The 23,093-nt window shown below is 37.9% G+C and overlaps 1 pseudogene; it reads right to left on the bottom strand.

Annotated features, from left to right (window-relative positions):
• Positions 1–439: 439 nt before the first annotated feature.
• LOC150004368 (large ribosomal subunit protein uL15 pseudogene) lies at positions 440–21,728 on the bottom strand (annotated as a pseudogene).
• Between the last annotated feature and the right edge of the window lie 1,365 nt (positions 21,729–23,093).

Here is a 23,093-nt window from a genome sequence, read left to right as displayed (position 1 = left end):
GTGGGATGAGATTCTTGAGGAGTGCAGGTGCAGAAGTGTACTCGCCCACTCCCCAACCCTCCCCCTGAGTCGCTCGAGCACGCACAGGGAGGTGTCCCCGTCCGCTGGCCCAGGTGCGCAACCAAGTCGCTGTCCGCCATGTCCAGGTGCCCCTTGGGACCGCCCCAACAGGCATAAAATCAAAGCGCCAGTGGACAGACACAGACACCCACCTCCACTGTGCACAAGTGGCTGGGGCCCCGCCCCAAGGGGCGAAAAACCAACTACCCAGGCACCGCTCAGCAGGCATGAGACCAGGGCGCAGGCTACCGTGCACGCACGTGTGTGTGCATGCGCACAAGCACCCCGGCCAGCTCCAACAGATGCCAAATGAACACGCCAGCCACTGAGCTTGGGTGTCACCCGGGCGCGCGACCCAGAAGGTGCGAGGCTAGCACACCTAACGCCGCATGCAAGCGCACACTGCTGCCACCACGCTCAGGAACTTCTGGCCCGCCTCAGTAGGCGCCAAACCAATTTCGCCAGACACCGCGCCCAGGTGCCACCCGGACATGCCCCAGTGGGTGTGAAACCAATGTACCACCCACTCCAGTAGGCCCACAACAATCCCACCCACAGGCGAGTAGAAGCCTCCCCTTCCACCAGAACAGGAGAACAACCAGTCTGCCTTGGACTCACCCACCTCAGTGCGCAACGGTTCAACCTGCCCTGGCCTTGATGAGGGAAGGCACTCGCCTATGGTTGAGGACAAAGGACAGTGAAATGAACTAGAGGCACCCTGTAATAAGTTTTGGGTGCTGGCCCTTGAGAAAGAGCTGGGAGAGCAGCGGACTAGGTCCCAGTACAGAAGCATCCCAAGTGCTATGGGAGAAATCACTTAAGCAGACTGGTCCCCTCTAAGTGACGTCAACTGGAGACAGCAGCTCAACAACTGTATATAAGAAGTTCACACTATAAAGGCATAAAATAAAACCAGATCAATCTAAGAAGCAGAAACAAGATCAGTGTTCAAAATGGGGAGGCGGAATAACAACCCCACCAAACAGAAGCAACACCACACCAAAAAGAAAGGAGGAATTCCCAGAAGGAAGGATAGATGACATAGAGGTGAGCAAGCTATCAGACATGGAATTCAAAACAATAGTAATGAGGAAAGTCAATGAACTCGACAAACTCAAAGAAAATTATAACGATCTCCAGGGGAGCTATAAAGAGCTCTAGGGAAGCTATAAGGAGCTTACTGAAAACTACACCAGCATAAAAAAAGACATAGAAACTATCAACAAGAACCAGGAAAAAAATGAAGAATACAATTTTTGAATTAAAGAACTCAGTAGAATCAATCAAAAGCAGGCTAAATGAAGCAGAGGACTGTATCAGTGAGTTAGAGGGCAACGTAGAAAAAAATTCCCAAACAATACAACAAAATGAAAAAAGACTGAAAAGGAGTGAAGCGGCTTTAAGAGAACTGCAGGACAACATGATTAGAAACAACATTTGAATAATAGGGATAAAAGAAGGAGAAGAAGAAATATAAGGGATAAAAAGCCTGATTGAAAAAGACATGATAGAAAAATTTTCTAACTTGATGAGAGAAAAAGTCGTGCAAGTCCAGGAAGCACAGAGGGTCCCAATGAAAATGAATCCAAAAGGGCCTACTCCAAGGCACATCATAATTAAAATGGCAACATTCAAAGATAAAGAGAGAATCCTAAAAGCAGTAGGAGAGAAACAGCAAATACAAGGGGGCTCTGATAAGGCTATCAACTGATTTCTCAACGGAAACACTACAAGCCAGAAGGGAATGGCAAAAAATATTCCAAGCAATGAAAAACAAAGGCCTACAACCAAGAATACTTTACCCAGCAAGGCTCTCCTTCAAAATGGAAGGTGAAATAAGGAGTTTGCCAGACAAAGGAAGACTAAAAGAATACATCTCCACCAAACCAGCTTTGCAAGAGATGCTAAAGGGAATGCCGTAAGAAAAACAAGAAAAGAGAGAAGGAGAGGAACACAGGAACAAAGGGAAATAAATAAATGCCTGTCAATAATAACCTTAAATGTAAATGGATTAAATGCTCCAATCAAAAGACATAGGGTATCAGGTTGGATACGAAAACATGACCCACATATATGCTGTCTACAAGAGACACACCTCAAAACAAAAGATCTACACAGACTGAAAGTAAAGGAATGGAGGGAAGTATTCCAAGCAAATGGACGTGAAAAAAAAGCTGGGGTAACGATACTTCACAGCAAAAGCCATAAAAAAAGACAAAGAAGGACATTTCATAATACTTAAGGGAACAATCCATCAAGAAGATATAACCCTCATAAACATATATGCACCCAACATAGGTGCACCAAAATATGTAAGGAAAATATTGGCAGACTACAAAAAATATATCAACAGCAGCACACTCATAGTACAGGACTTTAATACCCCATTGTCAACAATGGACAGATCTTTGAAGCAAAGAAACACCAAGGATATTGAGGCATTGAATAACACTCTAGACAAAATGGATTTAATTGATGTATTTAGAACTTTTCACCCCAGAGAAACAAAATATACATTCTTTTCAAATGCACATGGAACATTTTCAAAGATAGACCACATGGTAGGACACAAAACAAGCCTCAATAAATTAAAGAAAATTGAAATTATATCAAGTTTCCTCTCAGATTACAGTGCCCTGAACCTAGAAATCAACCTCAAGGAAAAAACTCAAAAACATTCAAACTTATGGAGAATGAATAAAATGCTATTAAATAATGAATGGGTTAACAATGACATCAAGGAAGAAATCAAAAAATTTCTGGAAACAAATGATAATGAACACACAACAGCTCAAAACATATGGGATACAGCAAAGGCAGTCCTGAGAAGAAAGTTCATAGCAATACAGGCCTACCTAAAAAGGATAGAACAATCCCAAATAAAAAGTCTAATCCTACAGCTACAAGAACTAGAACAACAACAACAAACAAAGCCCAGAATGAGTAGAAGGAAGGAAATCATCAAAATCAGAGCAGAATTAAATGACGTAGAGACTAAACAAATAATTCAAAAGATCAACAAAAGTAGGAGCTTGTTCTTTGAAAAGATAAACAAAATTGACAAGCCTTTAGCTAGGCTCATCAAGAAAAAAAGAGAGAGAACCCACATAAACAAAATCAGAAATGAAAAAGGAAGTATCAGAACCGATATCACAGAAATACAAAGGATTGTAAGAAATTACTACAAACAACTGTATGGGAAGAAACTTGACAACCTAGATGAAATGGACAAATTTCTAGAAACATAATCTTTCAAAACTAAATCAAGAAGAAGCAAAGACTAGAATAGTAGTCAGTAGGGGGGAGGCGGGAGGGAGAGAAGGGGGATAAGTAAGGGAAGGGTCTAGTCAAGGAACGTATATGAATGACTCATGGACATGGACAACGGGGAGGGATATAATTGTGGGAGAAGGGATGGGCTGGGAGGGGGGAGCAATGGGGGAAAAATGGGACAACTGTAATTGAATAACAAAAAAATAAAATTAAATAAATAAATAAATAAATAAAGTTGGTTGGAAAAAAAAAAAAGAAGAAGAAGCAGAAAGCCTGAACAGACCAATAACAAAGAGCGAAATTGAAACAGTAATAAAAAAACTCCCGGCCCACAAAAGCCCTGGACCGGATGGCTTCACAGGCGAATTTTACAAAACATTTAGGGAAGAACTAACACCTACCTTTCTCAAACTATTCCAAAAAATCCAATAAGAAGGAAAACTCCCAAACTCTTTCTACGAAACCAGTATTACCCTAATTCCAAAACCAAGTCAAGACACAACAAAGAAAGAAAACTACAGGCCAATATCACTGATGAACATAGGTGCTAAAATCCTCAACAGAATATTGGCAAACAGGATCCAGCAACACATTAAAAAGATCATACACCACGATCAAGTGAGATTCATTGAGAGATGCAAGGATGGTTTAATATTTGCAAATCAATAAATGTAATGCACCACGTAAACAAAAGGAAAGACAAAAACCACATGATCATATCAATAGATGCTGAAAAGGCATTTGATAAAGTACAACAACCATTTATGATGAAAACACTCAGCAAACTGGGAATAGAGGGAGGATACCTCAACATAATAAAGGTCATATATGAGAAACCTGAAGCTAACATCATACTCAATGGACAAAAACTGAAAGCATTCCCCCTGAGATCAGGAACAAGACAAGGATGTCCACTCTCTCCACTCCTGTTCAACATAGTCTTGGAAGTTCTAGCCACAGCAATCAGACAAGAAAAAGAAATAAAAGGCATCCAAATTGGAAAAGAAGAAGTAAAACTGTCACTTTTTGCAGATGACATGATAGTATACATAGAAAACCCTATAGACTCCACCAAAAAACTACTTGACCTAATAAGTGAATTTGGCAAAACAGCAAGGTACAAAGTCAATATTAAGAAATCAAAGGCATTTCTATACACAAACAATAAAATATCAGAGATAGAAGCTAGAAAAAAAATCCCATTTACTATAGCAACAAGAAAAATGAAGTGCCTAGGAATAAATTTAACCAAAGAGATAAAAGGCCTGTACTCTGAAAACTACATAACCCTGAAGAAAGAAATTAAGGAAGATACAAATAAATGGAAGCATATACCATTGTCATGGATGGGAAGAATCAACATCATTAAAATGTACATACTACCCAAAGCAATTTATAGATTCAATGCAATCCTTATTAAAACACCAGCAATGTATTTCACAGACCTAGAACAAGTACTTCAAAAATTTATATGGAACCAAAAAAGAGCCTGAATAACCACAGCAATCTTGAGACAGAAGAACGCAATAGAGGGACCCACAATACCTGATATCAAACTATACTACAAGGTCACTGTAATCAGAACAGCCTGGTACTGGCATAAGAACAGACATATAGATCAATGGAACAGAACAGAGATCCCATAAATAAACCCAGGCCGCTATGGTCAACTAATATTTTATAAAGGGGGAAGCAACATAAAATGGAATGAGAAGAGCCTCTTCAACAAATGATGCTGGGACAGCTGGACAGGGATATGCAAAAAAATAAAACTAGATCACCAACTTACACCACACATGAGAATAAACTCAAGATGGATCAAAGACTTAAATGTAAGATGTGACACCATAAAAATCCTAGAGGAAAACATAGGCAGGAAAATTTCAGATATCCCACGTAACAATATTTTCACTGATACATCTCCTAAGGCAAGGGAAATAAAGGAAAAAATAAACAAATGGGTCTACATCAAACTAAAGAGTTTTTGCTCAACAAAAGAAAACATCAGCAAGATGAAAAGGAAACCAACCATATGGGAAAACATATTTGCCAATGATACCTCAGATAAGGGATTGATCTCCAAAATATATAAAGAACTTACACATTTCAACACAAAGAAGACCGACAGCCCAATTAAAAAATGGTCACAGGACATGAACAAACACTTCTCCAAGGAGGATATACAGAGGGTCCAGAGGCATATGAAAAAATGCTCAACATCACTAGCCATCAGAGAGATGCAAATAAAAACCACAATGAGATACCACTTCACACCAATCAGAATGGCCATCATCAACAAATCAACAAACAACTTGTGCTGGTGAGGATGTGGAGAAACGGGAACCCTATTGCACTGTTGGTGGGAATGCAGACTGGTGCAGCCACTATGGAAAACAGTATGAAATTTCCTCAAAAAAACTAAAAATGGAACTGCCTTTTGAACCAGCGATTCCACTACTAGGATTATACCCAAAGAATCCTGAAACCCCAATTAAAAAGAACTTATGCACCCCTATGTTCATAGCAATGTTGTTTATAATAGCCAAGTGCTGGAAACAACCCAAGTGCCCATCTGTAGATGAGTGTATTAAAAAGCTGTGGTACATTTACACAATGGAATACTATGCAGGAGAGAGAAAGAAGGAACTCCTTCCATTCGCGACAACGTGGATGGAACTAGAGAGAATTATGCTTAGCGAAATAAACCAGGCAATGAAAGAAAAATACTACATGTTATCACCCAATACAGGAGATTAATGAACAACACAAACAAATGAACAAAATTGAACAAGGAACAGAGTAACAGTTATCAGGTGGGAGGGGGGAAGGAAGAAAGGGGGTAAGTAGGGGAAGGGTTTAGCAAAGGAACTAATATAAATAACTCATGAACATGGACAACGGGGTTGGGATGGACCGTGGGAGAAGGGGTGGGCTGGGTGGGGGAGAGCAATGAGGGAAAAAGTGGGACAATTGTAACAGAAAAACAATAAAAAAAAATAAAAAAATAAAAAAGAATTTTAGGAACTACACTTGTACACCAGAGAAAGCAGTCCAGGAAATTCTTCCCGGGACTCTTGAAGATGTAATGTGTGAAGCAGCATGCAACACAGAAACCCAGAGCAGTTCTGAGAGTATGGGTGAAGAAGGAAAAATCAGATGTCTTCAAAAACATGAAAAGCAAAGAGATGCTCTTATTTCTTGACTTGATAGACGTCCCATTTTACCAGGCTCCAGAGCAAAATAAGATGACTGAAAGGGAAAATTACTACAACTGCCTGGAATCTGGGAAGACTTGTACCTACAGGAAGGATTCAGTCTCTCAGGAGTGTAACCTGAGAAGGACTTGAAGAGGAAATCTATCACGTGTGTAAGGGGTCTTTTTTTTTTTCTTCCATCCTTAGAGTGATGAAACCAATTCAAATAAGAAAAATGTGATTCCCATGACGAGTCTGATGAGGTCAGCATGTGTCTACCACTCAAAGTTGCAGAAAATGTTCTTGATCTTTATCAAGTGATGGCATAAACATTTGTATAGAATCTGTATGTTTCCTTCTTTCACTAATTTTAATTTAGTAATTGTGTATCAGAGAAACTAGTGAAGTTTAATTATTGAAGTACAGAGCATTTTAAAAATAATTTTTATTAGGTTATCATGAATTTGAGGAATTGATGGAGTATAAATGTCGAAGTGTTAAGTAAGAACCATTCTGGGTCCAAGGTAAAAATAAAACAAAGAAGTATGAATCAAAATTAATGTACACAATTAAAATTAGATTTGTTTTTAAGTATTGCTTATATATATCACAATACTGAAATTGAAATACAAATGTGCATGGACATTCAAAATTATTTCCATCTACTTACCTGATAAATGCTCAATTGCTATGTTAAATTCAATCGATTATTTCTAGATCATCTAGTGACAGTTTAATTGTCCTTGTGTAGCTTTGGTTTTTGAGTGCAAACACTATACTCATTTTTCCACACATAGTACACTTTTAGCATATGGTACAGTGCATGATTTACTAGAAAGCTGCTTGCAAAGGAAGTCTGCAGAATGAAGAATTCTCAGATGTCTGTAAGGATTCTCCTGCTCCGGCTGTTAAAACATATTTTACAGATTTAAAATATATTTATGGAACCAGGTCTTCTGACTTTTCATCATCTATGACTGGATTTCTCAGTGTGCCAAGTATTTTTTATGTTGCTCATTTTAGTAAACCTTTTTGGATCCCCTGAGTGCTCAATACAATGACACCCTGCCCATCTGTTCTTTGGTCTTTCTGCTCTATAGTCCCCTGCTATGTTACCAAGGCAACGCTACCTGCTACAACATCATAACAAATGGTTATTCCTTCACTAGACTCTTGATATCAGATGCAATTCTTGGTTTTCAAAACTATAGTGTTTTATCTTTAGGGCTATCTAGGAGATACGTGCCCAGTGGGGCTGGAAACATTCTCAGGGCTCATCTCCCCACTTTCCCTTAGCCAAGAGCTTCTTTCCGCAGTTAGAAAGTCAATACCATCCCATCTTTAACCCTAGCAGACTCAATCGCCCACAAAAACATCTAAAATTGCCTCAGATAGAAAACCACTGGGAGGAATGGCATATTTCACAGAACTGAACAAGTACTCCAAAAATTTATATGGAACCACAGAATACCCTGAATAGCAACAGCAATCTTGAGAAAGAAGAACAAAATTGGAGGAATCATATTAACTGATATCAAACTATACCACAAGGCCATAGTAACCAAAACAGATATATAGATCAATGGAACAGAATAGAGTCCAGAAAGAAACCCATGCCTTTATGGTCAATTAATATTTCACGAGGGAGGCAATAACCCACAATAGGGTAAATATAGTCTATTCAATAAATGGTGTTAGGAAAACTGGACAGATATGTGCAAAAAAATGGAAATAGACCACTCTAATTACACCATACACAAGAAAAACTCAAAAGAGATTAAAGACTTAAATGTTAAATTTTAAGCCATAAAAACCCTAGAAGAAAACATAGGCAGTAAAATCTCAGACACCTCTCATAGCAATATTTCTTCTGATACATCTCCCTGGGTAAGGGAAAGAAAAGAAAAAATAAACAAATGGGACTACATCAAACTAAAAGATCTTTGCACAGCAAAGGAAACCATCAACAAAATATTCCAGGAATATCCCAGGCTGCATGTTAACAAAACAACCTCTAGATTCTGCCCTTCCCTGATTCTTATTCAGTAACTGTAGAGTGTTATCTAGACTTCTTTTCCACAAGCTCCTGGGTAGATATACAACAGGGCTTAGGGAAAATGACCTACATTTTCTAATTCAGGGAACACAGAATCAGATAGTTAGACAATAATTTTGTGTACATAGGACTTCAGTTACCTGCATCAGCATTGCTGGGATATTTGATTGAAAATGCATATTCCTGGGCCCCACCTACTAAATCAGAATCTGAGCATAGGGCCCAGATGGTTGTACAGTAGTCCCTCTCTATATCGTGGTTCACTTATCATGGCCGCACTGTATCACAGAATTTTAAAAAATATATTTAATTATTTATCGTGGATTTTTTGCTATATCGCGAGATTTTGCAGTACTGTATATGTATGTTGTTAAAGTCACGTAAGCTTAAGAGTGTAGAATATGTTTAAGAACATAAGTAGTGTTTATAAAAGTGTGGAAAAGGTTAATAAGGGACTGGGAATGGTTTATAAGTGTGTGGGAAGGGTTTGTAAAGCCTTAAAATATATATAAATACTAAAATAAATGTAAGGTTTCTACTTCATGGATTTTCACCTATCACAGGGGGTTCTAGAATGTAATACCCGCGATAAGTGAGGGAATACTGTATTTTAACAAGCATGCCAAGGCCACTGTGATGACTGTGGAGAAACCAACCAGACCTGGGTTTGGATCTGCCACCTAAGTAGCATTAGCACATTAAAAAAAAAACTCTGTATCTGTTTTATCTGTAAAAATGAGGGCGATAATATCTACCTTATAAAGGGATCGTTTGTATGAAATAAACAGAAGCCATGCATTTTGGACTGTTTCTGATTTAGGCTACAGGAGATATTTAATAGAGTTAGGCAAAAACACCATCTAGTCTAGCCATTATTTCTGAATGATAATGGAGTCTTTTTTAAGAACAACCAAGCGAGTACCTTCTTCCAACCAAAAGTCATGTTATAAATCTCCTTCACAATTCGAGAGACAGAGCAGAGGGCCACAGAAGTGAGGATATCATTTCAATCACTTCAAGACTCTATTGATCCACAAAATATTTTTGTATTTTATAAAAACTTGGATACATTTATAATCCCAGAAGGGAGCAAGTTAAAGAACTGCCTTGCAGAAGGTGTTTGGACATGCTTTCTTCCTCTCTGCACTCTACCAGCAGGATATTTCCTGAAAGGGAGAACACTTCTCTCTACCTGACTCTCATTTCCTGGTTCAACTTAAAGATCTTCCTCCAGCAGTCATTGATTGACCTTCCTGGTTTCCAAGACACTTTCATAACGATGCACCCATAATCGGGAATGACAATTACTCCCTGTAGGTTTGCAGTGGCCATCTCACAGGTTTGGAGATGCAAAGTCAAGGCTATCTGGGGTTAAGAGAGAAGCAAAGCATAACATTCTGATTGCTCTGTTTCCAATTTCAGTGTGGCAGTGCTTGCTCAGTTAAAGGTTGCTGTTCATTTCTAAATGGTCCTATGAAAATAAACAACTCACAGAAAAAAAGACTCCTCAAAAGTAGCAGTGGTGACCTTAAACACCTATTACCCTCCCCATTGATCAACCTCCTCAATTTGAGGTGGATGGAGAACAGAGAGCCTGATGTTGAGAGTAACACTAGGAAGACAATTACATAATTGGAAAATAAAACCTTCAGGGAAGAACTAAAGGAAATAAGATATTTAGCCTGGAGAAGAGAAGGCTGAGGAATGACCTAATTATAGACTTCAAGTACACGAAGAATTAATCTACAGCAGATGGTGACCAGCTGTTTTCAATTCTCATTGAATACAGTACAACAGAAAATTGGCTTAGAGGGTAATATAAAGGATTTGGGATAGATAAAAGAAGGAATTTACTGGTTTTTGAAGGTCACAAAGGTTAAGAGGAGATAGGCTCTATTACTTAGGGGGATGACAGCCACTCCTTTAACATTCCTGGTTTGGATTGGTTTGTTGAAATGCACTGAGGGGGAAAGATAGCTTTATTCTGTTTGGTGAAGGCCAGACCCATTCTGTGCTTGTTCATCACACTTGTGCATTTTATTCATCTACCCTCTCATGGTTGTATATTTTAGTTTTGCATAAGTCATTATGATCACTCCCAGTGGCATTTATCAAGTGCCCAGTGTATGCCAGCCATGGTAAAAGAAGACTACATAGGGTTTCTCAAACATTCGCCACTTGAAAATGATATGCATTGACTGAGTACCCTGTGTGTCAGGCACTGTTTCAGGAATAGAGAGCTATCCAGATCAATAAAACACAGTTTTTCTCAATAGCACATGAAACTCTGTGTGTGTGTGTGTGTGTGTGTTAGTAGCAAGGGAGGCATGTTATAATCAGGAATTTAAAAAACACTCAAACCTATCCCTTCCCTCCAGAGACTGATGCTTTTAGTGGCACATTATTCTTATATGTTCAACCAAATCATTGTCATCACCTACAACTTGAGAACCCCTTTTTTAAAACTATGAAATGTAATAAAAAATACATTTTAAACTGTGGTAGAGTGTACTCTCACATACACATATACATGTATATATATTCATACACACATGGCTGAAAAAATATTTTACAGACTGGTAGTTTATTACAACTTTTATCTATTCTATTCTATTTATTCATTTTTTTAAATGCTGATCAACTCCAATACAGTGATTTTGCAACTTTCTAATTGGTTATGACCCAGAGTTTGGAAAACATGAATGTGGGGAAGTTTTGCTGAGGCCTGAGGGACAAGATTTTATATTTTTATACCTCAGTCATGGGGCAAAATGTAGGGTGTGGGTCTAGACTAAGAGAAATAAACCAAGGATCTCCCAAGCCTCTCTAGACCTTAAACTAAAAGGGTATATATGTTTCAATCCAAGTTGTCAAGGTGAAAGAGTATGGGGGACAAAAGTCCCAGGAGGTAATAAAGTACACTGGATTAACGTTTTCTGGGGTTATCCCTTATTCTCCAAATACATTCGGGTGCTTGGGGCAAAGGGAGTTGATGAAGGAAGGTTAAGGAGGTTTAGGGTCCTAACAGATAAGGCATATTTGAAGTCAAGAAGACACCAAGCCTAGAAGGAGCCCAGTGATATGGAGAAGGGAAAGTTGAATTCCAGTCCCAGCTAAGTCACTAAAAATTAGTTCAGTGTATCCAAGCAGGTCACTTAATGTCTCATGAGACAAAGCAGCAGAATTGGCTGCAAAGGACAGAAGGTGCTGCCAGCCCCCACAGTAGCTACAACTCAAAGGTCATTCTCCCTCAGCACAGAGTGAGGGGATGACTAAGGTCTATTAGTCACACCAACCTGAAATAATGACACTGTAAGTCAGCATTGTCTCCTACTACCTGGGGTGCCTTCCCTCTAAAATTTTGAGTTAAGGCTGAGTGTAGAGCCTTTAGGAATGGAGGCAAGCGCTAAGGTCATGTTACAAGGAGCAATTGGTTATCCATCAATGAGCTGCAGATAAAGAATATGAGCCTCAATTTCCTCATTTGTAAAATGGAGGTAATCAGACCTGTAGGAAGAAGAGCAGATTCTGGCTCACAGCTAGGCCAGTGTGTGTCATGTCAAGAACCTGCTTTGTTTTACTACACCAGCTGAGTGACACCTGGTGGGGCAGAGGGTGGGGAAAATAACAGCTGGTTGGCACAATAGGGGAAATATATAAATATAAACACATACAACTATATATATATATATATATATATATATTCGTATATTCAAATGAGATAATACACTCAGAGGAATCATGAGTCCTACCATCAGAGAACTTACAGGGGGAGATGGGTGAAAATGATAGAAAACATCCTGCAGACCATGATACAAATATGAGTAATAAAAAAATGAAAGCATCCCATTCCCTAATCACAACATCCGCCATTTGCAGTTTACTTCCTCTATCACTGTTATGCAGTCAGGGACTACACTGAACCTTCTATCCAAAAGGGACATTTAGAAATGTGTTGCATAATTTTGCTATTCAGATGTTTTAGTCCATTCAGGCTGCCATGACACAATACCACAGACTGAGTAGCTTACAAACAACAGAAATGTATTTCTCACAGTTGTGGAAGTTGAAAGTCTCAGATCAGAGTGACAGCATGGCCAGGTGAGGGCGCTTTCCTGGTTGCAGCCTTCTCACTGTGTCTCATGTGGCAAAAGGGACTAGGGAACTCTGTGGGGTCTCTACTAAACACTTAAGGGAACAATACAATAATACCAATTCTGTAGAAAATCAGAATTTTTTAAAAGATTTTATTTATTCATTTTTAGAGAGGGGGAAGGGAAGGAGAGCGAGAAGAAGAGAAACATTGATGTGAGAGAGAAACATCGATCGGTTAGTTGCCTCCTATAAGCACCCCAACCAGAGAGAACCCACAACCCAGGCATGTGCTCTGACTGGGAATCAAGTCGACAACCTTTCATTTTGCAGGAGGATGCCCAATCAACTGAACCACACTGGTCAGGGCTCTTACAGAATTTTTATTTTTTAATGCTCTTTAAATTTATTTATTTATTTGTTTGCTTGTTTATTTATTTATTTATTTTTAGAGCGAGGGTAAGGGAGGGAGAAAGAGTGGGAGAGAAAAGTCAGTATGTGTTTGCCTCTCACAGGCTCCCAATCGGGGACCTGACCCACAACCGAGGCATGTGCCCTGACTGGGAACTGATCAGTGACCCTTTGGTTTGCAGGCTGTCACTTGATCCACTGAGCCACACCAGCCAGGGCAGTATTTTTTAAGTGAAGGAAATCCTTCCTCTGTGAGACCCATATTACCTTGATAACAAAATCAGACACAGACATTATGAAAAAAGAAAACTATAGACGAGTAGTCTACATGACTATGTGTGCAAAAATTCTTAGCAAAGTTTTAGTAAATTGAATCTAACAACCTAAAAAACATTCAACTTTTTTTTTTTCACAAATGACATCATTTAGGTAGAAAATTCAATAAAATCTACTAGAAAAAGCTACTAGAACTAAAAAGTGAATGGAACAAGGTTGAAAGATATAAGATTAATATATAATATAATGGTATTTTAATTTTAGCAATAATCCAAAACCGAAATTTTAAAATACCACTTATAAAGCATCAAAAAATATGAAATACTCTGGGATAAAAAATATTAAATGCTTACAAAAGTTATGGAAGACCTACATAGTGGAAACCACAAATCATTACAGTGTCAAATTACAGAAAAACAAATAAATGGAGAGAGATATCTTGTTCGTGAATGGAAAAAGTAATGTTAAGATGGTAATTCTCCCCCAAATTTATCTATAGATTCAAACAATCCCAATCAAACCTAGCAGGCTTTTTTTGGTACAAACTGACAAGCTGATTCTAAAATTCATATGGAAATGCAAACAACCTAGAATAGCAAAAGCAACTTTAAAAAAGAAAAACAAATTTTGAGGGCTAATCCAATGTGATTTCAAGATTTATTATAAAACTGTGTTAGTCAAGACAGTGGGCTATTTACACAAAGGCAAACAGATCCATGAAATAGAATAGAGACTCAAGAAAGACCCACACAGAGATGAATAACTGATTTTTACAAAGGTGCAGGAGCATTTGTTTTATAGTAAATTTTCAATAAATATTTGTAGTAGTAGTAGCAGTATCTTGCACTTCTATAGATCTAAGGGAAAAAGAAATGGAGAAAGAAAAGAAGGAACATACAGCTGGAAAGAATAAATGAAAGAATAAATAAAACTGTCTTTATCTGTAGACAGCATGACTGTGTCCATAGGTGTCCTTTAGTTACTATGGGCATATGGGTTCTTCTAACTGAATTGTCTTTATCTGGATTGATGCAGTGTTTAGACAAATAATGAGCTTAATCTTCCTTGGTAATTTACAGACCTTGATATTTCAACAGGAAATAATCAGGTATCCTCACAGAATGGGTCTGTAGGTGGAAGGGATAATACCTTAAGTTAGTGTTAGAACAACCACACCAAGGTAAAATAAGAATGTCTTTCCTTCACCTTCTAGGCTTGTTATTACCCATGAATCATCGCAGCTGGCAATGAAAGATTATTAATCACAAGAACAATTTTTGAAAGAAGCACTTGGTAGGAGACAGGGTTCAGAAGAAATAAATCTGTATGAGTAGAGAATGAACAGCATTATCACTGGAAATAATAACATGTGAAGCAGTGATTGGTCAGAACCAGGGTGGGGAAAATATTCAGCTGATGAACAAGACATAGCGAATAATTCTTAAGACTTTCAGGGTTCATGCATTAACCTCTAACTGAAAAGATGTTTGAAAATGGATTGCACATTAGAAGTAAAAAATGATTCACCAGATGACTGATAAAACCATGAACCTGTGGCTTCAATATTTAGAATGCATTTTGTTTAGGACAAGTTTCTAATGTAAGAGGGTTTTTTGGTGTATTGGTTTTATTGTGTGTTTGTTTTTTTTCAGAAAAACTCAAGGACCTATATTTTCAAATTGTCATAAGTTTTCTTATAATTGTACATGACTGTGCATATAACTTTGCCCAATCAAGTCAAAGATTTCAATTCCAGAAATATAAACTCACCTCTACCAATTTTTTGAGTGTATGCTGTAGAACGGGGGTAATTCAGGAAAAGTATATAAGACCGTAGGTAAGTTATTTGCAGTCTGGCAGATCTGGGTTCATTTCTCAGCTCTGCCACTTACTGTGTGGCTTTAGGCAAGTTTCTTAATCTGTCAGAACCTACCGACTGATCTGTTAATGGAGCCAACAGAGTATCTATCTTGTAGGGTTGTCACAGGTATTAAATGAGACAACACAGGCCAAATAGTTAGCACAGAGTCCAGAAAAAAGTATCTGTCCACTGAATGGTAGCTGCTGCTACACATTCCTGCTGCTACTGTTATTTTGTTGTCATTGTTGCTGTCATGCCGTTGTTTTGGTAATGTCTAAGCCTAAATGTAAGACCTTAGAAGAAGGGAGGACATTCCGAGCCATGTTTCAAAAGGAAAGTGAAATATAGTGCCTTCAAGGAAAGGGGATTTAACAAAGGTTAGTTGAGAATCCCACTTTTTCTTGCCATTTGCTTTCTTCTCCAGTGGTTGAGTGAAAGGAAGCTCAAGCATCGGATTCTTCTCAAACAACAGATCTACCCCACCAAAGCCTAGGATAAATTCAGAAAATCCAATTGCCACCCAGAGTTTCTGATTAAACATCAACAATGGGGCAGCTCCATTTTCATGTATTGTTTGGGAGTGGGGGATCCATGTTGCCAAATTGTGTGGTATAGAGGCTCACATCAGCTCCACCAATAGCTGACTTCTGTTTACCCAGGGTTTTTCCTTTTGTACACTTCAGATTGGCAGGAAGGGGATCTATATTACTTTTGCAGTATGAATTACTCTTCATCTCAATTATTTTAGGACTCCAAACCTTTTGACATCAGCACACAATTAATTATTAGTACTATAAAATAAATATTGATAATAAATACTTTTCGGAGAGGGGGCTCATTGATAGTCACAGTATAATCGGCTTGTCAATTCTGTCACCATTTGCTGTTTTTAGTACTTCCTTTCCAGCAAATTCCAAAGCTACCTAAATTCCAAGAGGGTTAATGACTTGTCCAAAGAAAATTAACTCCACGTTGAACTAGGAGTAGCCTCATATAACTGAAGTTCTAGAACGTTTTTTCTGTAGATTTACTGAAGTATAATTGACAAAGAAAACTGTAAGTATTTAAAGTGTATATCATGATAACTTGATATACGTATACATTGTGAAAGAATTCTTTTCATCTAATTAACGCACCCATCACCTCACATATTTATATATGTTTGTGTGTGTGGGAGAGGAAACATTTAAGTTCTACTTTCAGCAAACTTCAGTTACACAAGACAGTGTTATCAACCACAGTCACCATGTTTTACATTAAACCCTCAGACCTTACATAGAGCAATGTTCTTTCCACCATAATTAATTCATTTACTTAATCAACAGGCACAAGCACACATCTATACTATATGCCAGACTCTGTTCAATACTCATGATGTAGAAGTAAAAAATTAATCCTCAATCTAGTAGGAAATTATTTACCTTTTATCTACTGTCACACATGTAAATAAGTAAGTACAATGAAGTATTTCAGCATGATCAAAGAAAGACTGGGAACATCAGATAAGGCTTGGCAACAGAGATGATTCTTGAGTCTTGAAGGATAAATAAATGGCCAGTGGATGGATATTTTACGTAAGGATGGCAGAGAACACATTCTAGGAAGACAGATCAGAGTAACAGTATCATGAATATGCCAAAAATTGCCTCATGTGTCTAAATACCTACAAACAGCTGGGTACAGCTAAAGCCTATATGGGAAAGGAGGCATCACATTCAAGTAGAGCAGGACTAGACATGGAGGGTTTTATTTCATCCTGGGAATTTAGATTTATCCTTTAAGCAGGAAGTGTAATTAAAGAGTTTAAGCATGACCAGATTTGCATTTTAGAAAATGGATCTGTCAAAGAAGTGGAGGTTGGATTGGGAGGATAGGGGAACAAGTGACAGGAAGTGGAGTTAATTACAACTGCCCAGCTCCAGATGGTACTATGGTTCAGACTGTGGCAATGGCAGTGGAGTGAAAAGGTAGAGAAGATATGAGATATTAAAGAAGTGGAGAAGTGGGAGGAAGGGGTTCAGTAGGGCTCCCAGCTTTCTCCTTTGAGTGAATGGTCATTGCATCATTCATTGAAATGGGGATTTAAAAGTGATGTGATCAGGGAAATGGTAAGATCAGTTGTTTACTGAACAAGTAGATGAAATTAGCAAACAGTTAGAAAGATCTGGAATTCAGGAGAGTTTTGGCCTAGAATTATAGAGTTGTAGATAATAGTTAAAGATAGGCGAATTGATGAAATAATCCAGAAAATAAGCAGACCAGTGTTTCTCAAAGTGTGATTCTCTCACATCAGGCATGAGAATCATCTGAGGAACCTAATGAAAAGTGCAAATTCCCAAGCCCAATTCCAGACTTACTGAAGCTATATTGTAAGAAAGGGACTTATTGGGTCTTCTGTGTTATGAACAAAACACCTTCAGTGATTCTAATACAACTGGAGTTTGCGATCCACTAATATATGATAGTGTATTAGTTAAGGTTGTTGAGAGAAAATAGAACCAGTAGAATGTGTGTGTGCTTGTGTGTACAGATCATCTATCTATCTATCTATCTATCTATCTATCTATCTATCTATCTATCTATCGTTCTATAGAGATTGAAATTTTAAGGAATTGGAACATATGATTATAAAGGCTGGTGATTCCAAATTCTACAGGGTAAGAGGGCAGGCTAGAGATCCTGGGAAGAGTTGGTGACACAGCTTGAGTTCAAAGGAAGTGTGCTGGCAGAATTTCCTCTTCATTCGAGATCAACCTTTTTTTATTAAGACCTTCAACTGATGAGTTCCATCTATATTATAAACATTAATGTTTAAATCAACGGATTTAAATCCATTGATTTGAACATTAATCTCATCTAAAAAATAACTTCTCAGAAACATCTAGATTTATTGTATGTTTGACAAAACATCTGGGTCCTGTGGCCAAGCCGAGCTGACATAGAAAATTAACCACCACAGGTGGGAAGGGAATGATGGAAAAGGAAGAGAGTCGAAGAAAGAACCCTAATGGACACAATACTGAAGAGCTGATTAGGGACTCAAATGTTGGAAAATTTTAGTTTCAGGTAACAGCTAATAAGCTTAGTAATCAATGTATGCAAAAAACTATTGTTTCAGGAATTGGAGGTATGACCCACCTTGATTCCTGGAAACCATAAGCAGTTCCACATTTGTGCCTCAGGACCACTGAAAGCATTCAAGATGGTATCTGAGCCACTGTACTCCAGGGTGAGGCAACCACCACCCAGGACATGAAGACCACCGCTCAGGGCACAGATGAAAAAATATTGAAGCTTTTATCCCATTAAACTTTTCCCTGAAACCCAAACCTCTTGCCTACAGTTTTCTTCTCCTTATAAAAAGGGCCCATTTATAGAATTTAAGAAAGTCTGTTAGGGTACAAACCCGCTGTCTTCTCAGATTGCCAACCATCTGAATAAAGTGCCCATAAAGATTCAATCCCTGTCTCTGCTTATTGGGTCTGGTAGATGACAGGCAGCATGATCACCGGCTTTTTCGGTTTCAGAGCCATGCAAGGCAAGAGAGGGCCAAGGCAGAGAAGAGCAAGGAGAGTGACCACAGAGATGTCAGGAGAATTTCAGCAATGCTGCCATGAAAGGCAAAAAACCAAAAAGACTAAAATGGTCAATAGTGTTCAATGACACATGATTGAAAAGTAAAAGAATTCACTGGATTTGGGAAGCAGGAATTTGATGTTACGCCAAGCAGTTTCAGAGGCACAGTGGAGATAGAAACTTGATTGAAGTAAAACAGAGAAGAAATTTTAAAAACAAAAGTAAGCCCTGGCTGGATGGCTCAGTTGGTTAGAGCGTTGTCCGATAGAGAAAGTTTGTAGGTTCCATCCCCCGTCAGGGCACATACAAGAATCAACCAATGAATGCATAAATAAGTTGAAGAAAAAAATCAATGTTTCTCTCTTCTCTCTCTCTCCTTTCCTCTTTCAAAAATCAATAAATAAAATTTTGTTAAAAAAGCAAAAATTACAACCAGAATTGGTGAGACTGGAGGGGATGCTCATGTACTGTCAGGAGAAGTGTAAATAGCATGAATTTTTATATCAGAAGTCTTTAATATGATCATACTATTTGGCAGAACTATTCTACATCTAGAAAAATTATCCCAAGTAAATGAAAATATATCTATGCCAAGATTTAGCTTTGTAAATACTATGATTTTTTATATCGGAAGTCTTTAATATGACCATACCATTTGACAGAACTATTCTACATCTAGAAAAATTATCCCAAGTAAATTAATATACAGTATTCCCTCGCTTATTGCGTGTATTACATTCTAGACACCCCCCCACTCCCGCAATAGGTGAAAATCCGCGAAGAATCTTACATTTATTTTAGTATTTATATATATTTTAAGGCTCTACAAACCCTTCCCACACATTTATAAACCATTCCCAGTCCCTTATTAACCTTTCCCACTCCCTTATCAACCTTTTCCACACTTTTATAAACACTATTTATGTTCTTAAACATATTCTACACTCTTAAACCTACGTAACTTTAACAGTACCACAAAATCCCACGATATAGCAAAAAATTCGCGATAAATAATTAAATATAATATTTTTTAAATCCCGCGATACAGTGAGGCCGCGATAAGTGAACCGCAATATAGAGAGGGACTACTTATATCTATGCCAAGATTTAGCTTTAAGCTATTTATCTGAATATAGTGTCTAATGGTATTCCAAAAAAAAGAAAGAAATGTACAATAATAGGGTATTGAGTAAACCAATTAGATTTTATCCAGAGTAGATTCACGATAAAGATAATGAAAGTTAAGCTTTGGAATCTTCACTTGCATAGACTCCTTCAATACAGTGGGGTAGTTCTCATAATTTTGTAATTTTGTATAAATGATTTATATTATTTTCCTCAAATAGGGCTCTCCAAATTGTATAATCTTTAGTCCCCTCCAAAATTGGATCTCTTCAGGGTATATTCATATAGTTATAAAAATAAAACTGTGTTTAATAAAACAAACAACTCCCCCCAAATGGACATGATTTGAACAGTGATTTCTTCACAGAAGAGATATTGATGGCATAAGGAAATGCAAAATACCACTTCTTACCTACTACAATGGCTTTTCTTTTCTTTTCTTTTTTGACACTGTTGAGCATGCAAAGCACATAGAGCTGTCCTACTTTACTGCTGGGAATGCAAACTTATAGCATATCACTTTGGGATAGTTTGGCAGTTTCTTATAAAGTTAAACATAGACTTGCCACATGACTCAGCAGCCTTACTCCTAGGAATTTACCCAAGAGAAGTAAAATTGTGGATCCAGGATCCCCAGCTGGGACGTGTTCATCAGGCAACCCATCAATGCAATGCTTCTCTCTTACATTGATGTTTCTCTCTCTCTCTGTCTCTCTCTCTCTAAAAATTAATCAACATATCCTCAGGTGAGGATTAATTTTAAAAATATCCATCAGTTTCTCTTTCTTTCTTTCTCCCTCACTTTGCCTCTTTCTAAAAATAAATAAAAAAAAATCCATCAGTTGGTATATGGATAAATAATCTGTGGTACATCTAGATTTTTAAAGATAATTTGGACTTTATTAAAATTAAAATCTGCAGCTATTTGAAGGACATTGTTAAGAAAATGAAAAGACAAGTTACAGACTGGGAGAAAATATTCACCATACATATATTTAAAAGATTACTTGTATCCAGAATAAAAAACTTTTCACAAATCAATAAACCCAATTAGAAATGAACAAGATACTTAAACAGATGCTTAGCCAAAGAAGAGATGCTAATGGCAAACAAGTACTTGAAAAGGTGCTTGACATCACTAACCATTGGGAAAATGCAAATTAAAACCACTGAAATCATTGAGAAATCATTGAACACCTGGAATGGCTAACATAAAAGAACAAATAAATAGAATAAATTCAGTAATAAATAGAAACAAACTACTGATACAGTTCAACAATGTGAATGAAACTTAAAAACCTATTTTTTTTTTCACTTGTGAGAATTTAATGAACTCCCCTCCATGTAGCTTCAAGCTACCAGCACACAGGCCCCAACACTCGCCCCCAACCCCACCAACACTTTCAATCTTCTCCTCGGCTCTTCTGCTGAAGAATTTGGCCTTCACAATGACAGGTGGCTGTGGGAGCTTTCCCTTCCCCAGAACTTTGTAGTAGCCCGATCGCACCACATCAATGATGGGAGCGACTCCAGTCTTGTTTTTCGCAGCATTTACCTGTGTCTGCTCACTGACCAAGGTCTACATTTTGTCAAAGTTGACAGTCTGGTTCCTCTTTAAGTGGAAATGCCTCATACCAACTTTCCCAAAGTAGCCTGGGTGACATTTGTTGAAGTTGATCCTGTGATGATGCAAGCCACCAGCATTACCTTGGCCTCCCGGGTGCTTCCTGTGCTTGCCTATAGGGCCATGGCCTTGGCTCACGTGGCCCCTAAGTTTCCCAGTCTTCCTCAGTCTGGATGGCATGTTGATGGCCGAAATGCAAGAGGGAAGTCTAAAAACCAATTTTAAGAGAAAGAATCCAGATATACACACACAAAAGGCTACAAATTGAATGATTGCATTTACATGATATTTTGGAAAATATTACACTATAGGAATAGAAATCAGATCATTAGTTGCCAAGGACTGAGAGTGGGGAAGGAAATTTGAGAATGATAGAAATGTTCTGTATCTTGGTTTTTGTATATGACTGTATATATTTTTCAAAAGCATCGAATTGAGCACTTAAAAAAGAGTAAGTTTTACTCCATGTAAATTATATTTCAATAAATCTGACCTGAAAAAATGAAATTGTAGAAAAATATTTAATAACATGGAATAGTGACCATGTACTATTACTAGGAAAACAACAGATTATAAAATAATTTATAATCATTTTCATAAGTCAGTCATATTATGTAAAAATAGATAATACATAAATATATGAACAGAAGAAAGAACACAAGAACATACACCAATATTTCAACCATAGTTGTTTTGGAGGCATTGAATCATGAGTGGATTTTAATTTTATACTTTTGGGCAGCTGCATTTCTAAATTTTAAGTGGATTTTTGTTGATGGTGGTGGGGTTGAGGGTTTTTAAAGAACATATGAGAAATGGGGGATCCAGAGATTCTGAATGACTCCAGAGTACATAGGATTATAGATGAAAAAATTTAAAATAAAGAGTGCACTCCCCCCCTCACAATCTCTCTCTCTCTCTCTCTCTCTCTCAAGGATGCCTGGATGATCGTGCTATAGCTGCTTGCATTTCCCAATGTGTGGTATTTTGGATGGGAAGGAACCTCAGGTGCAGTCTAGTATCAGGCTAGCCCGGCAGAGGGTGGTAGAGTTACTCTTTGGGTGTTCTAGGGGGAACAGGCTCTAAGGGAGAAGCCGGACATTCTTTCAAAATTATATAGCTATTGTATCTTCTGTTGTTTTAGTTTGTAAAATAATCCTCTAGAAATAAGATAATTAAAAACTAACAGTGGGAATGATAGAAAAACTCATGTGTTAAAGATATTAGCCTTAATTGATAGGCTTAAGTAATTAAAGCTATAACTAAAGAGAAAAAAAGTGTAGATTCCATAATAGTGAAGCTTTTGAATAAAGATTTCTTTCCTTTATCACCAAACCTTTGCCTCTGGAATTTTGCCTAGAGGGTGGTGGCTGGTAGCTGGACTGTTACAGAGCGGGGTCCCCCCAAAATCCCCAGAGCCTGCTGTTGGGGGATGGAGGAAGGGGGCAACTTTCAAGATCCCTTTGCATATCCATGGCTGGTAGCTAGTGTCTTAGTTATGCAAATGGTTTTGGTTCTTCCAAGGCCCCAAGGAGGGGTTTTGAC

Source organism: Furipterus horrens, unplaced genomic scaffold (genome assembly GCF_987537825.1).
Source record: "Furipterus horrens unplaced genomic scaffold, mFurHor1.1.pri manual_scaffold_7, whole genome shotgun sequence".
NCBI lineage: Eukaryota > Metazoa > Chordata > Mammalia > Chiroptera > Furipteridae > Furipterus > Furipterus horrens.
This window is presented reverse-complemented; position numbering and strand designations above follow the sequence as displayed.